The sequence below is a fragment of the Marmota flaviventris genome, chromosome 2 (assembly GCF_047511675.1).
Source record: "Marmota flaviventris isolate mMarFla1 chromosome 2, mMarFla1.hap1, whole genome shotgun sequence".
Classification (NCBI taxonomy): domain Eukaryota; kingdom Metazoa; phylum Chordata; class Mammalia; order Rodentia; family Sciuridae; genus Marmota; species Marmota flaviventris.
The window spans coordinates 179,439,906-179,453,757 of NC_092499.1; the positions used below are offsets into that span (position 1 = coordinate 179,439,906).

At 40.0% G+C, this 13,852-nt stretch overlaps 1 protein-coding gene across 3 annotated transcripts in view; it reads left to right on the top strand.

The window, feature by feature from the left end:
- Cbfa2t2 (CBFA2/RUNX1 partner transcriptional co-repressor 2) overlaps positions 1 to 13,852 on the top strand; it is a 152,729-nt gene that overhangs the window by 15,880 nt on the left and 122,997 nt on the right. Inside the window, exons 2-3 of one of the 3 annotated variants that reach the window (XM_071608846.1) lie at positions 3,246 to 3,418; positions 9,741 to 9,838. The exons of the other annotated variants lie outside the window; for them this stretch is intronic. The gene's annotated coding sequence lies outside the window, so the exon portion shown is untranslated. The remainder of the gene's footprint in view (positions 1 to 3,245; positions 3,419 to 9,740; positions 9,839 to 13,852) is intronic. 3 annotated transcript variants of the gene reach the window in all.

A 13,852-nucleotide genomic window follows, 5' to 3' on the forward strand; every position in this document is an offset into this window, starting at 1 on the left:
CCTTGGCCATCCTCCTGTGTTAGCCTCCTGAGACACTGGAATTACAGGTGTACCACTATGCCCAGCCTTGTTGATTTTATTTTGTCTCAGTTTGTTGTCTTAGCTTTGTGCCTTAGTGAAAAATCAGCTCTTCTTATTTTTGTGAAAACTGCCTTTTTTGTTGTTGTTGTTAGGGATTGAGACCATGAGTGCTCTACCACTGACCTATGTCCACCATCATGGAGCCACCCTCCTTCTTTTTTGTATCCGTGGTTGAGCCATATCCTCTGCTCTTTTTATTTTATTTTTAGACAGGGTTTTGTTAAATTGATGAGGGCCTCACTTAATTATTGAGGCGGGCCTCAAACTGGTGATCCTCCTGTCTCAGCCTCCTGATTCACTGGGATTATAGGCATATGCCACTGCATCAGGCTCTGAAGACTGCTTTTTATCAGCACAAAGCCAAAGATAATGGTTGGATACTTTGCTCTTACTGCCCCTATGTTTTTTGTTTTTTTTTTTAATGTGGTGCTGAGGATCGAACCTGGGTCCTGCCCGTGATAGGCGAGCACTCTACCTACTGCTGAGCCACAATCCCAGCCCCTGCCCCTATGTTCTTAAAGGCATTCTGTGCATCTGCTAACATGCAGTTAATGGACATAAAGATTTTTGTGGAGGTGAAGGGATGCTCCAAATATAGGAAACCAAGAAAAAACAAAAACAAAAAACCTTAAAGGAATTCTTAGGTCCTTCTCATTCCAGAGGCTGGTTCCATGAATTAAAAAGGCAGTAATTCCTGATAAAATCCTCTGACTAAATTACATAATACCTTATAGCTGAAAACTTTTAACTATAACTTGTTTGCTTGCTTGGTTTAATAGCTGTAAGTGAATGAGATGACTTTATAGATTATTGTGATGTGAAAAGTTTATAGAGACAACAATTTGGTCAAATTTAGTTGATCAGTCATCTTTTCTGATCAAGACTATTATTTTGAACTTCTTTTTTTTGGGTACTGGGGTTTGAACCCAGTGGCCCTTTACCACTGAGCCACATCCTCCAATTAAAAGTAAAAACTTTTAATTTTGAGGCAGAGTCTCACTAAGTTGCTGAGCTGGTCTTGAACTTGTGATTCTCCTGCTTCAGTCTCCCAAGTCCCTGGGAGTACATGTCTGACTATCATTTCAATTTTTAAATCACTTGAGGTTTCCAGGGCTTTTTTCCTTTTTTCTTTTTCTTTTTGTGTGTGTGTGTGTGTGGGGTTCTGGGGATTTAACCCAGGGGTTGCTTTATTACTGAGCTATGCCCCAGCCCTTTCCCCACCACACACATATTAAGTTTATTAAATATTAACATGTTTCATTCCAAAACAGCTATGAAAACTTTTCAGAGCCCTTAACATGTCAATTGGAATTGTGACTCCCCAGAAGGTATAATGTGCAGCGTCTCTCAATTTGTATGATTTTGAAACACTTCCTTAAAAAGCATCTTGAGGCTTTACTGTCTCACAGAATATGTGTAGGTCCTGATAGAGATGAAGCAGGACTGGGGGAGTAGCACCCCAGGAACTCCAGTTGCTTCAGGACATCACTCGGCCCTTGGTGGTGGGTCATGTGGTGACTTGATTCTCCTGGCAGCCCCTGGAAGTTTTACTTTGGCTCCTGCTAATTAGGCTAGTCAACTCAAAGTCTAAGGGCAGCTGTCCAGCTCTGGGGCCTTGGACCTAGTGAGCTCCTGCCTAAGCTGGGAGTCAAGAATGTGACAGTTGGAGCTGGGGTTGTGGTTCAGTGGTAGAGCGCTTGCTTAGCATGTGTGAGGTACTGGGTTCGATTCTCAGCACCACATATAAATAAAATAAAGCTCCATCAACAAGTAAAAAAAAAAAGTGACAGTCACGCTGCAGTGCTGCAGTCTCTTTTCTTTACTCCTCTTGTGCAACTCCATTCCTGGCCCAGCATCCCCACTCAGACACCCCCCCCCCCCCTTTATTAACTTTGTGACAGGATCTGGCTAAGGTGCCCAGACCAGATTTGGAACTAAGTGTGATAGGATTATCTGGGAAGATCAGCCGAGTGCTCACTGAAGGTGCTCATAAACCAAGAGGGGTTTATTTAAACTTCTATCAGAAATAAGTCAAGATCTGAATAGGGTTTAATTAGCTTGGGAGCTGCCGAAGGGTTAATTTATTGGGAGATTTGGCAATATGTGGAAGAGCCCAAACTTATTTTAAAGAAGGGATATCTGTGCATTTCTTCAATTGTCAGATCAATTATGTTTAGATGTGAATCCTATTCTCAACAGGGAAACAGGCAGAAGAATCCATGCCAATTAAAAATTCGTTCATGACAGACTGATTCAGATCACACAGATTAAGGGGAAAAAAATAAAACAAATTTCATTATTTACTCTGAATAATGGCATTTTGAAAAATGAAATCTTTGGGGAAAGTCTATGTGTAATAGATGTGTAAAAATTTTCTTATTTAGAAAGGTCCATCTATCTATATAAACGACAGGGCCTAGTGAGAAAGGAGCTTTGGATGTTTACTCAATAATTAGACTGCACTTTATAGGTGACTCAAGTTGTGGCTTTAGCCCATCATTTAATCTTGAATTATATATTAAATGAAAAAAAATACACATTTTTTGCTTATGGCCAATATTAGAAGGATGTTATAAATATTAGCTATTATAGCTTTTTTGGAAGATAGCCTTCTTTTTTTTTTTTTTTAGTACTAGAGATTGAACCCAGGGACCTTTACCACTGAACTACATCCTAGCCCCCCCTTATTTTTAATTTTGAAACAGGATCTTGCTGAGTTGCTTGGGGCCTCACTGAGTTGTGGAGGCTGGCTTTGAACTTGTGGTCTTCCTATCTTAGCCTCTTACATAACTGGATTATAGGCATGTGCTACTAAATCTGGCTGGAAGATAGCTTTCTTTTTTTCCCCTGTTTGAACTTTATTAAACAGACAAAATGCACAAATGCACAAATTGTAAGCATACAGCTTTCACAAAGTGAATTTTTACAAAGTGATGTGTCAGCTCTCCATTTCTATGACAAAATACCTGAGAGCAAGAGAAGTTTTGTTGTTTTTTTTTAAAAGAGAGAGAGAATTTAATATTTGTTTTTTTAGTTTTTGGCAGACACAACATCTTTGTTTGTATGTGGTGTTGAGCATTGAACCCGGGCCGCACGCATGCCAGGTGAGCGCGCTACCACTTGAGCCACATCCCCAGCCCCTGTTTTTTATTTTTTTGTCTCAGGTTTCAGTCCAGGTTCATCTGGCTCTTGCTTTGGGACGGAGGTGAGGCAAAATATCATGATGGCATGAGTGTTGGATTGAGGAGACTGCTCACATGATGACAGCCAGGAAGCCAAAGGGGCTGGGAAGTGTCTAGGAATAAAACATACCCTTCAAAGGGTATCCATTGATCAGGTTAGTACCCTTATGGTCCAATTATGCCGGGTTTCTGTTCTCGCAACTAAAAGGCTCAGGGGTCACTCCAGTTAAACTGGGCTAACTGGGCTGCACGAAATAACCACACAAGAGACACAAATACCTTTTTCTTTGGGGTCGCTGTGATGGCTCCTCTGACCTTAAGGGTCTGCAGAAAGAGAGAGAGAGCAAGAGCATGCACTGACCCCTTTTATTGAAGAGAAGCTATTCAAATGAGGCAAGGGGTCAGGTTTCAGGGGGCTGAGTATCTTCATGATGTCCACTGTCAGCAGGTTGACTGACACCTGGTTAGGCCACACCCAAGGGCACAGTAAGAGAAGGAGACGCACACAAGGCACTTCCATGGAAGATTCTTTTTTTTTTCTTTTTCTTTTTTTAATTTTTATTGTTGGTTGTTCAAAACATTACATAGTTCTTGATATATCATATTTCACACTTTGATTCAAGTGGGTTATGAACTCCCATTTTTACCCCGTATACAGATTGCAGAATCACATCAGTTACACATCCATTGATTTACATATTGCCATACTCCATGGAAGATTCTATCCTAAACGGGGCAAGGGATTATATTACAAAGGAACAGGTGAGCATAGCTTCACCCATGGGGCTGTAGGAAGGCACACCCATGCACGAGACATTGATCCTCGCGCCCAAGAAGGGTGCCACATTTCTGCGACTGAGAGCCTCAGCACCCAGCGGGGAGTGTAACTCAGTCATGGGGAGTGTAACTCAGTCACGTGTAAGGTTGGCCTCCCACACAATTACTTCCCAGCAGCCCAACCTGTGAACATTGGTGCATGGGGGACCAACACTTCAACACATAAGCCTCTGGAGGACCTTCCAGATCCAAACTGTAACAGTGATCATACTTGTGTAACTACTGCATAAATCAACATATAAAACATTTTCTTTTTTTTTTTTAAGAGAGAGAGAGAGAATTTTTAATATTTATTTTTTAGTTCTCGGCGGACACAACATCTTTGTTTTTTTTTTTTTTGTATGTGGTGCTGAGGATCGAACCCGGGCCATACGCATGCCAGGCGAGCACGCTACCACTTGAGCCACATCTCCAGCCCCTAAAACATTTTCTACTTCAGAAACCCATCTCCTGCTAGGCGCTGTGGCGGCATACGCCTGTAATCCCCAGCAATCCCCAGTGGCCGGGAGGCTGTTACAGGAGGATCGGAAGTTCAAAGCCAGCCTCAGCAAAAGCAAGGCGCTAAGCAATTCAGTGAGACCCTGTGTCTAAATAAAATACAAAATAGGGCTGGGGATGTGGCTCCGCGGGCAAGTGCCCCTCAGTTGTTCAATTTTGGGTTTACTCACCCCGTGCCACGCTGCCCCCCCCCAAAAAAAATAAAACACTCTTGCCTTTTACTTGCCACTTATCCCTCCTCTGCTTACTATTCTGATCTCTATCACATTCATTAGTATTTCTCTTTTGGGGAACATTATACAAATAGTCATATATAGCATGTTTTTCTGTATCTGGCTTCTTTTGTTCGATAATAATACATGTTCATGTGTGTAACAATAGTTCATTCTCATTGCTGAATAGAGTTCTAGCTATGTGCCACAGTTTGTCCATTCTGTTGTTGATGGATATTTTGATTGTTTTTAGTATTTGCCTGTTAGGAATATGCAGGAAACAGTCTTCTGTGTCTTTGGGTACATGGATGTCATTTCCACCGCCCTATCTTGGTGCCAGGGAATGAACCTAGGGCCTTGCACATATTAACATATCTATTCATTTTTGTTGGCTACATACCTAGGAGTAGAATTGGAAGACTATATTCTTCCAATTCTTTCAATTCCAAGTGTGTGTGTGTATGTTTGACTTCATTAGATACTGCTACTGTCAAAACATTTTTTCAGAGTTGTTGTGTAAATTAATACTTGGATTATAGTCTTTTTAAGAGTTTTGTTTATTCTGGATGTGGTGGGTCTGCCTGTAATCCAGCAGTTTGGGAGGCTGAGGCAGGTGGATCGCAAGTTCGAGGCCAGCATCAGTATCTTAGTGAAAACCTGTCTCAAAAAATTAAAAAAAGTGCTAGGCATGTAGTTCAGTGGTAGAGTCCTCCCCCACCCCTTATTCCATCCCTAGTACTGGAACATGGTGGCATGTGCAGGCTGAGGTCAAACAGAAGACATGTCTCCAAAAAAGGAAGTGTCTAAGGAGTTCACATAGAGAAGTGGGGGAATTGACTCTGGATCAATGGGATTCTTGGTGAGGGTAAAGAATTTCAGCAGGAGCCAGTCAAAGGCATAGACAGAGGCTTGTTTAGGAAAGTAAGTAGATAAATAGTCAAGGGAGAATGGGAGCAATCTCAAGAGAAATGCCTTTGAGGTAAAGCAAGGAATACACATTCAAGGGGGATGTGGGCTCTCCTCAGGGAGGGAGAAAAGGAGGGAAGTCAGTTCTAGGGAGGGAGGAAAGAAGAGAAGGCAACTCATTGGTGTGGGGTGTTAATATTTATAGAGTGGTGGTCACTAGAGTCTGAACTAGAGGTGGAACCAAGGTGGAGCTACATAATTTTGCACCAGTTTTTCCTGTGTTTGCATATTTCCCTTGTTAAAGGGCATGGGTCAAGGGTAAGTGCTTAGGAGTTGCCTTTGTTCCAGGGCCCTTTTTGCATCTCAATGGACCATACTTAGACTTATCCTAAATCCTTATCTCAAGGTGAGAGGATCACTTGAGCCCCCAAGTTCTAGACCAGCCTGGGCAACATAGTGAAACTCCACCTCCAAGTCCGAGTGTGTGTCATGCCCCCCACCCATGAAGATAAAGAGAGGAGGGTGATGAAGAATGTTCTTTGAAAGTGAAAAACTTTTCTGAACAAGTGACATTTGTTTTTGGTAATACTGGGGATTGAACCCACCAGAGTTCCACTAATGAACCACATACCCAGCCCTTTTTATTTTGAGACAGGATCTCATTAAGTTGCCGAAACTGGCCTTGAATTTGATATCCTGTTTTAGCTGTCCTAGTAGCCAGGATTAGAGGTTTGCATCACATTTGAAAAAAGATCTGACAGAAGCACATGTCACATCTGGGACAGGAGCAATTCAGGCAACTAGAATAATAAGTATTGAGGCCCTGAGGTAGGAACATACTTAATAGGTTCACAAAATAGCATGAGGCTAGCAGGAATAGCAGTAAAAGCCAATGTTAGAAGGCAGACAGGGACTTAGGGTCTTGGTAAAGATTTTGGATTTTCTGAATAAGCCATTACAGGTTTTTGAATAGAGGAGTGACATTATACTCACTATTTTTTTTTTCCCTCCAAAAATCCCACCCCCCACCCCCCGTGATCTAACCAGGGTTTTCAGCATGCTTAGGTAAGCACTATACCACTGAGCTACATACCCAGACCCACATATGGATTTTCTTTGATTTTACTTTTGTGGTTCTGGGGATTCAACCTACAGTCTCATGTATGCTAGGCAATATCCCCAGGCCCCAGCCTAAGATATTCTAAAAGAACTTCTAGTTAAACTGAGTAAAAAGTAAAAATTACCTTTCACTTCATTACTGAAAGTTTGTATTTCCAGATGTTTTTGTATATCTATTTATACATGTATAATACAGTGTTTTCATCATACTGTGTGTAATATTTTGCAGTCTTTATAAGTTCCAGTCAGATGGGAAGTCCACAGACCTATTCTATCAGATCTTTAAACAAGAGCAAAACCATTTGTCTCTTTTTGTTGTGATAAGTACCTTGGATTTTATGAACAACAATAGCAGCATTCAGTAATGTTTTTAATGTTGACTTTACATTTATTAGTAACATAAATGTTCAAGAATAAGAGAAACAGATAAAATGAACTGGGTAAGGCCATTTAATCTGTCATTTAGCAAGATATTTTCTAAAGCTATAGTGATTCTATTTTGTTTTATTAATGTGGCTATTTTTTTCTTTTTGTACTGGGGATTGAACACAGGGGTGCTTAACTACTGAGCCACATCCTTAGCACCCCCCCCCCACTTTTAAAAGGATTTTACATCCATCTATCTATCTATTTATTATGTGGTGCTAAGGATAGAACCCAGGGCCTCACCTGTCCTAGGCAAATGCTCTACCCCTGAGTTATAACCCCAGCCCTTTTTTATATTTTATTAGAGACAGGGTCTCATAAGTTGCTTAGGACTAGCTTAGTTGCTGAGGCTGGCTTTGAACTTGCGATCCTCCTGCCTCAGCCTCCCAAGCGTGTGCCACCATGCCCACCTAATGTGGCTATTTTTTATTTTATTTTTTAATGTTTTTTTTTTGTTGTTGTTGTTATAGGTGGACACAATATCTTCACTTTATTTTTTATGTGGTGCTGAGGATCGAACCCCGTGCCTCATGAATGTGAGGCGAACACTTTCCCTCTGAGCCACAATCCAAGCCCTAATGTGGCTATTTTTTTTTTGTTGTTGTTGTTATTTTTTAAAAGTAAAAAATAGGGCTGGGGATATAGCTCAGTTGGTAGAATGCTTGCCTCATATGCAAGTCCTGGGTTCAATCCCCAGCACCACCACCAAAAAAAGTAAAAATATGTTACATCTATAATAAGTGAAAATAGTTATTTACATTTTATAAATAATATATGCTATTTACCCTGAGATCATTTTTTTCCCTTTGAGTCTAAGTCCTCAATAGTATTTTGTTATTACATTTTGTAATTGACAAAAATTGTATGTATTTATGGGTACAGTGTGATATTGCAACATGTATACAGCATGCATTAATCAAATCAGGCAGATTAGGATTGGGGATGTCGCTTAGTGGTAGAGCACTTGCCCGGCACATGTGAGGCCCTAGGTATGGTCTTCAGCACCACATAAAAATAATAAAGGTGTGTGTCCATCTATAACTAAAAATTTTTTTTTAAATCAGGCTAATTATCATGTTCATCTACTTATCATTTCTTTGGAGCCTTTGAACTTCTCTCTTCTAGTCCTGTGTAAAATATATAGCATGTTATTGAGAACTATAGCCACCGCATTGTGCTGTGGAACACTAAAACTTACTTTCTACGTTTTCTTATTTGCTATCCTGCCTTCATCTATCTCCTCCACCCCAGCCTTCCAATCTCTAATAGTCATTATTCTATATTCAAATAAACTGTTTTTAGCTTGCATATATAAAAGAAAATTTGCAGTGTTTGTCTTTAATTTATGTACCAGGTACAATATGATGTTTTGATATATGTACAGAACTCAGTATTGATTTGTTCAGTGTTAGTAATGAGATTCCTCTAAAGTGATCACACCTTTCATTTTAGAGAACTTTGCAAATACTCTGTGAAAAGACAGGTTTGTGATAGACTGCTTCATGAGTTTGCCAAGCACCATTCAAATCCTTTTTCCTCAGAAAGTGCAAGGTCGTCCATTTTAGAGCAATTGCTTCTTAAAGATGTACCTGTTACCTGTGGTTATAGGAGATAATGTTTCTATAACAGTAGGAAAAGGCATTAACCTGTGAAGTTCTGGAACCAGGCAGATTTGTGCTGGAAATAAAAATAGGTCCTTTACTACTGTTTGACATAGGAGACAGGAAGCTTCAGGTGGAACCAAGCTCTGCCTAAGTCCATAGAAGCCTTGCCAAATTAGTTCATCACCCATCACCATAAAATATACCTTGGTGTGTATTTTCATCATTGTAAACTGATTCATGAGATAGGTTATTGCATATTTTTTAATTTTTTCTTTTATTTTTGGTACTGGGCATTGAACCCAGGGGTGCTCTACCACTAAGCTACATCCCCAGCCCTTTTTATGTTTTGTTTTGAGACAGGGTTTTACTAAATTGCTTACGGTCTCACTAAATTGCTGAGGCTGAACTGGAACTTGTGATCCTCCAGAGTCTCTAGGATTACAGGTGTGTGCCATCATACTCAGCCCAGATTTTATTTTAAACTTGAGGAACATATCTTTTATTTGATTGCTTTTTATTTGATATTCCTGATAATGATATTATGTCCTTTAATAACCAAGCTTTCATATTTGTTTATTGTACTCCTGGGGCATCCTTGATTTCCAACACACTACACTACTTTCTCCATAAGCCCTCAAATTACCCTAAAATGTAAAACTTTTCAACACTCAGACTAACTCATGGAATATGACATAAATCATCTATCATCTCATGAATGTTTTTGTTTATCTGCATAGGAAATAATCACTGTTTTTAGTTCACCAATATTAATGAGTCTCCTTAGAAGAAATTCCTCTGGGAATTTAAGTTAAGGTGAAGTTGATTTAAGTTCCCACAGGGAAAGTAAAATGTTTCTCAATTACAAAATTTCTTAGGTATGAAACAAGGAAGAACTTCGTATGTGTCACCTGCTTTTTATTTAACATTATCCATCCATTCAACGTGTTTACTGCTATTGAAGTTCTGACTGCAAGTGAGTAATGAGCCTATTTTACTAGGAGTAGTATTCTAAATTAAGTAGTTTGAGAAGTGATTAACGAAAACCAAATTTGTTTTTTTGTTTTGAAATGGTCTTGCTATGTTGCCCAGGATCATTTCAAACTCATGATCTCATCTCAGTCTCCTGAATAGCTGAGACCACCACACCTAGCTTTATAGCTATATTTGTAATCTAGGATTATAATACCTTATTACAATTTTTGACATTATTATAGTAACTTCAAATGGCTGTATTTGTGTTTTCGGGATGAAAGATGTATTTTAGCATCCTATAAATGTCCTTGGTCTTTATCTGGGCAGTAAAATGAAAATGTTGACCAGGGCTTGCCTGATCTGTAGCTAGTATTGTTCTAATTGCATGGAATGGATAAACTGAAACAGGTGTTTTACTTTTTAAGTGCAGCTGTACCATCTGTGCGAGCAGGTGGACAGATTCTGTGTCATCAGGAAAACACAGCTGGTGAGACTTAGGAGAAGAGATAATTGATTGCTTTTCCAGTTTCATATACCTAAGCACAGCCTTTACCTTGACATAGGTGTTGACTCTGGTCAGGACAGTGACAGCAAAAGTGAACAAAAGGGGTGCAAATTTGGCTGGTGTAAGTAAGCAAATTAAGGTGTGTGTGTGTGTGTGTGTGTGTGTGAGAGAGAGAGAGAGAGAGAGAGAGAGATCGATCAGTGCTGAGCAAGTGATTTAAGGTGTTTTGTTTTGGTACTGGGGATTGAACTCAGGGGTGCTCTGCCACTGAACTACATCCCAAGCCCTTTTAAAATTTTTGAGTCAGGGTCTCGCTGAATTGCTGAGGCTGGCCTTGAGCTTGCAACCCTCTTGCTTTAGCTTCCCAAATCTCTGGGATTACAGGTGTGCATTACCTTGCTTGGTTTATGGTATTTTTTGTTTTTGTTTTTTTGATTCTTTTGGTACTGGGGATTGAACCTAGGGTTGTTTTAACACTGAGCTACATCCCCAGTTTTTTTTTTTTTAATATTTATGTTTTATATGTAGTTGGACACAATACCTTCATTTTATTTATTTTCATGTGGTGCTGAGGGTCGAACTCAGGGCCTAACTCAGGGCCTTGCATGTGCTAGGCTAGTGCTCTACTGCTGAGACCCAGCCCCAGCCCATCCCCAGTTCTTTTTATTTTTTATTTTAAGTTTGCTTAGGTCCTTGCTGAATTGAAGAGGCTGGCCTCAAACTTTCGATCCTCCTTCCTCAACCTTCCCATTTGCTGGGATTATTGGCATGTGCTCCTGTGCACAACAAACCATAAACTGTAATGATTTTTTTTTTCAAAGAGAGAGAGAGAGAATTTTTTAATATTTATTTTTTAGTTATTGGCAGACACGACACAACATCATTGTTTGTATGTGGTGCTGAGGATCGAACCCGGGCCGCACGCATGCCAGGAGAGCGAGCTACCGCTTGATCCACATCCCCAGCCCCAACTGTAATGAATTAAGATAAGCAATTCTTACTTTCCAAAAGCATTTTTTGTTTTATTTTGGTGATACTGGGGATTGGACCCAGAACCTTGTCCATGCTAGGTAAGCACTCTATCACTGACCTATATCATCCTGCCCTTACTTAAATTTTTATTTACTTTTTTGCCATATGGAGGATTGAATGAACTCAAGGGAGCTCTTCCTATGAGCTACATCCTCAGGCGGCTTTTGCATTTTATTTAGAGACGGTCTCACTGAGTTGCTTAGCGCATCACCGTTGCTGAGGCTGGCTTTGAACTTTAAAAAAAATTTTTTTTTTTAGTTGTTGACACAATACCTTTATTTTATTTTTATGTGGTGCTGAGGAGTGAACTGGTGCCTCACGGGTCGCAGGCAAGTGCTCTACCACTGAGCCCTAGCCCCAGCCCTGGCTTTGAACTCTTGATCCTCCTGCCTCAGCCTCCTGAGCTGCTGGGATTACAGGTATGTGCCAGTTGTGCCCAGCTCCTTTTCTATTTTTTGAGAGGGGGTCTTACTAAACTGCCTAGGCTGGCCTCAAATTTGTGATTCTCCTGCCTCAGCCACAGCTGTCATCATAGGCATGCTCCACTGTGCCCAGTATCCAAAAGCATTTTTCATATGGGTTATTATTTAGATGAGATGAATCTTACCCAGGAGGGCTTACAGTGTAGTTGAAGCAGACCTCTTTGAAATTAAAAACAAATTTGTGATAACTTTTTCTATAGCCATTCTATCTCTCCTTTTTTTTTTTGGTGCTAAGGATTGAACCCAGTGCCTCACATATTGAGCTACAGCCCCAGTCCCCCATTATTTCTTAATTCCTACTTTTGAAGGTAGATGCCAAGAAAATGAAGACTGATCCATTCCCTGGCTGGTTAAGTCCACATTATCACCTATAAATTGTAACCAGTTTTGTGGGACTGGAGGACCAAACGTCTCAGTTTAATCAAATTGCATAAAATTCATTTTTCCAGACAGAGTTATCAAGACCCTGTCTCAAAATGAAAAAATTAAAAGGACTGGGTGTGTAGTTCATTGGTAGAGCGCCCCTGGGTTCAATTCTCAGTATTAGGAAAAAAAAAAATTCATTTTTTTTTTCTTTTGTACTGTTTGCCTATTTTATGTGGGCCTGAGGCTCAATCTAGCCAGCCAGTATCCAGGCAGGGTCCCTGGACTAGGCTGCTTGTAACAAGAGATAGCTAACAAGCAAACAGATGATGTACTAAAACCCCAGTTGGATATACTTTGGAAAAAAGTAACCAGATTAAGGTTTTGGAGAATCTTTTGGTGTATTCCTATGTCTGTTTTTGTTTTAGTTTCATAGTGTCACTTGGTCAGGTAGGTTTTAGAGTAGATACCAGTTTTAAGGACACAAATAGGCACAGGTATTTTTTTTTTTTTTTTTTTTAAGAATTGCCTGTGATTCAGTGCTTGGCACATAACATTTAATAAAAATTAAAATGCCTTCTGGGGCTGAGGTTGTGGCTCAGTGGTAGAGTGCTTGCCTAGCATGTGTGAGGCCCTGGGTTCAATCCTCAGCACCACATAAAAATAAATAAATAAAATAAAGGTATTGTATCCAACTACAACTAAAAAAATTTTTAAAAAAGATGCCTTCTAATAAGTCTCAAATTCTATTATTAAAAAAAATCAAGGCCAGGCACGCCTGTAGTCCCAGCAACTCGGGAGGCTGAGGCAGGAGGATCACAGGTTTGAGACCAGGCTTAGCAAGTTCCTGAGGCCCTAAGCAATTTAATTAGACTCTGCCTCAAAATAAAATAAAAAAGGACTGGGAATGTGGCTGGCCTCAAATTTGAGTAGGAAAGGGCCCCTGGAACAAAAATTAAAAAAAAAATTAAAAAAAAATAAATAAGAAAAAAAGGGAGGGAGGGAGGGAGGAAGGAAGGAAGGATGGATCACAACTTACAGTGTGACCTGCAAGTAGTGTAGGCTGATAATTATGGTTAAGACCATGCAGAAGGACATGGAATCGAAAGGTACATTATTTTGTTCCCTTTCTCATACTGTGATTTTTGTATTCTGTTGGAATCCAGTATCTGAGGATCTGAATAGAGAAGTGGTCTCCACTCTGTTGCACACCATATGGGTATGGTTTTGGAAATAACTAAGGGTTTTTTAGACTGTGGGTTCTTGAGAGATTTGTAACATTTCTCCCCCTTTGTCCCTGCCCCCTCCCAACTGCCTAGATAAGCATACTGCAAACTTGCAAATGTTCTGCTTTTCAGATGTAAGAATTTTATTGCAAATTTATTTTTTCTGTACTGGGAGTTGAACCCAGGATGCTGTATCTCTTAGCTACATCCCTAGCCCCTTTTATTTTTTATTTGAGACATGCTCTCATTAAGTTGTTGAGGCTGGCCTTCAACTTGTTATTTCTTGCCTGTGCCCCCTGAATAGGATTACAGGTAAGTGCCATTGCATCTGTTAGAGTGTATCTTATGGAGAAAATGTTAGTAAGCTTCAGGTTGCCATGTTAAAGAACTAATAGTTAAGTAGTAAT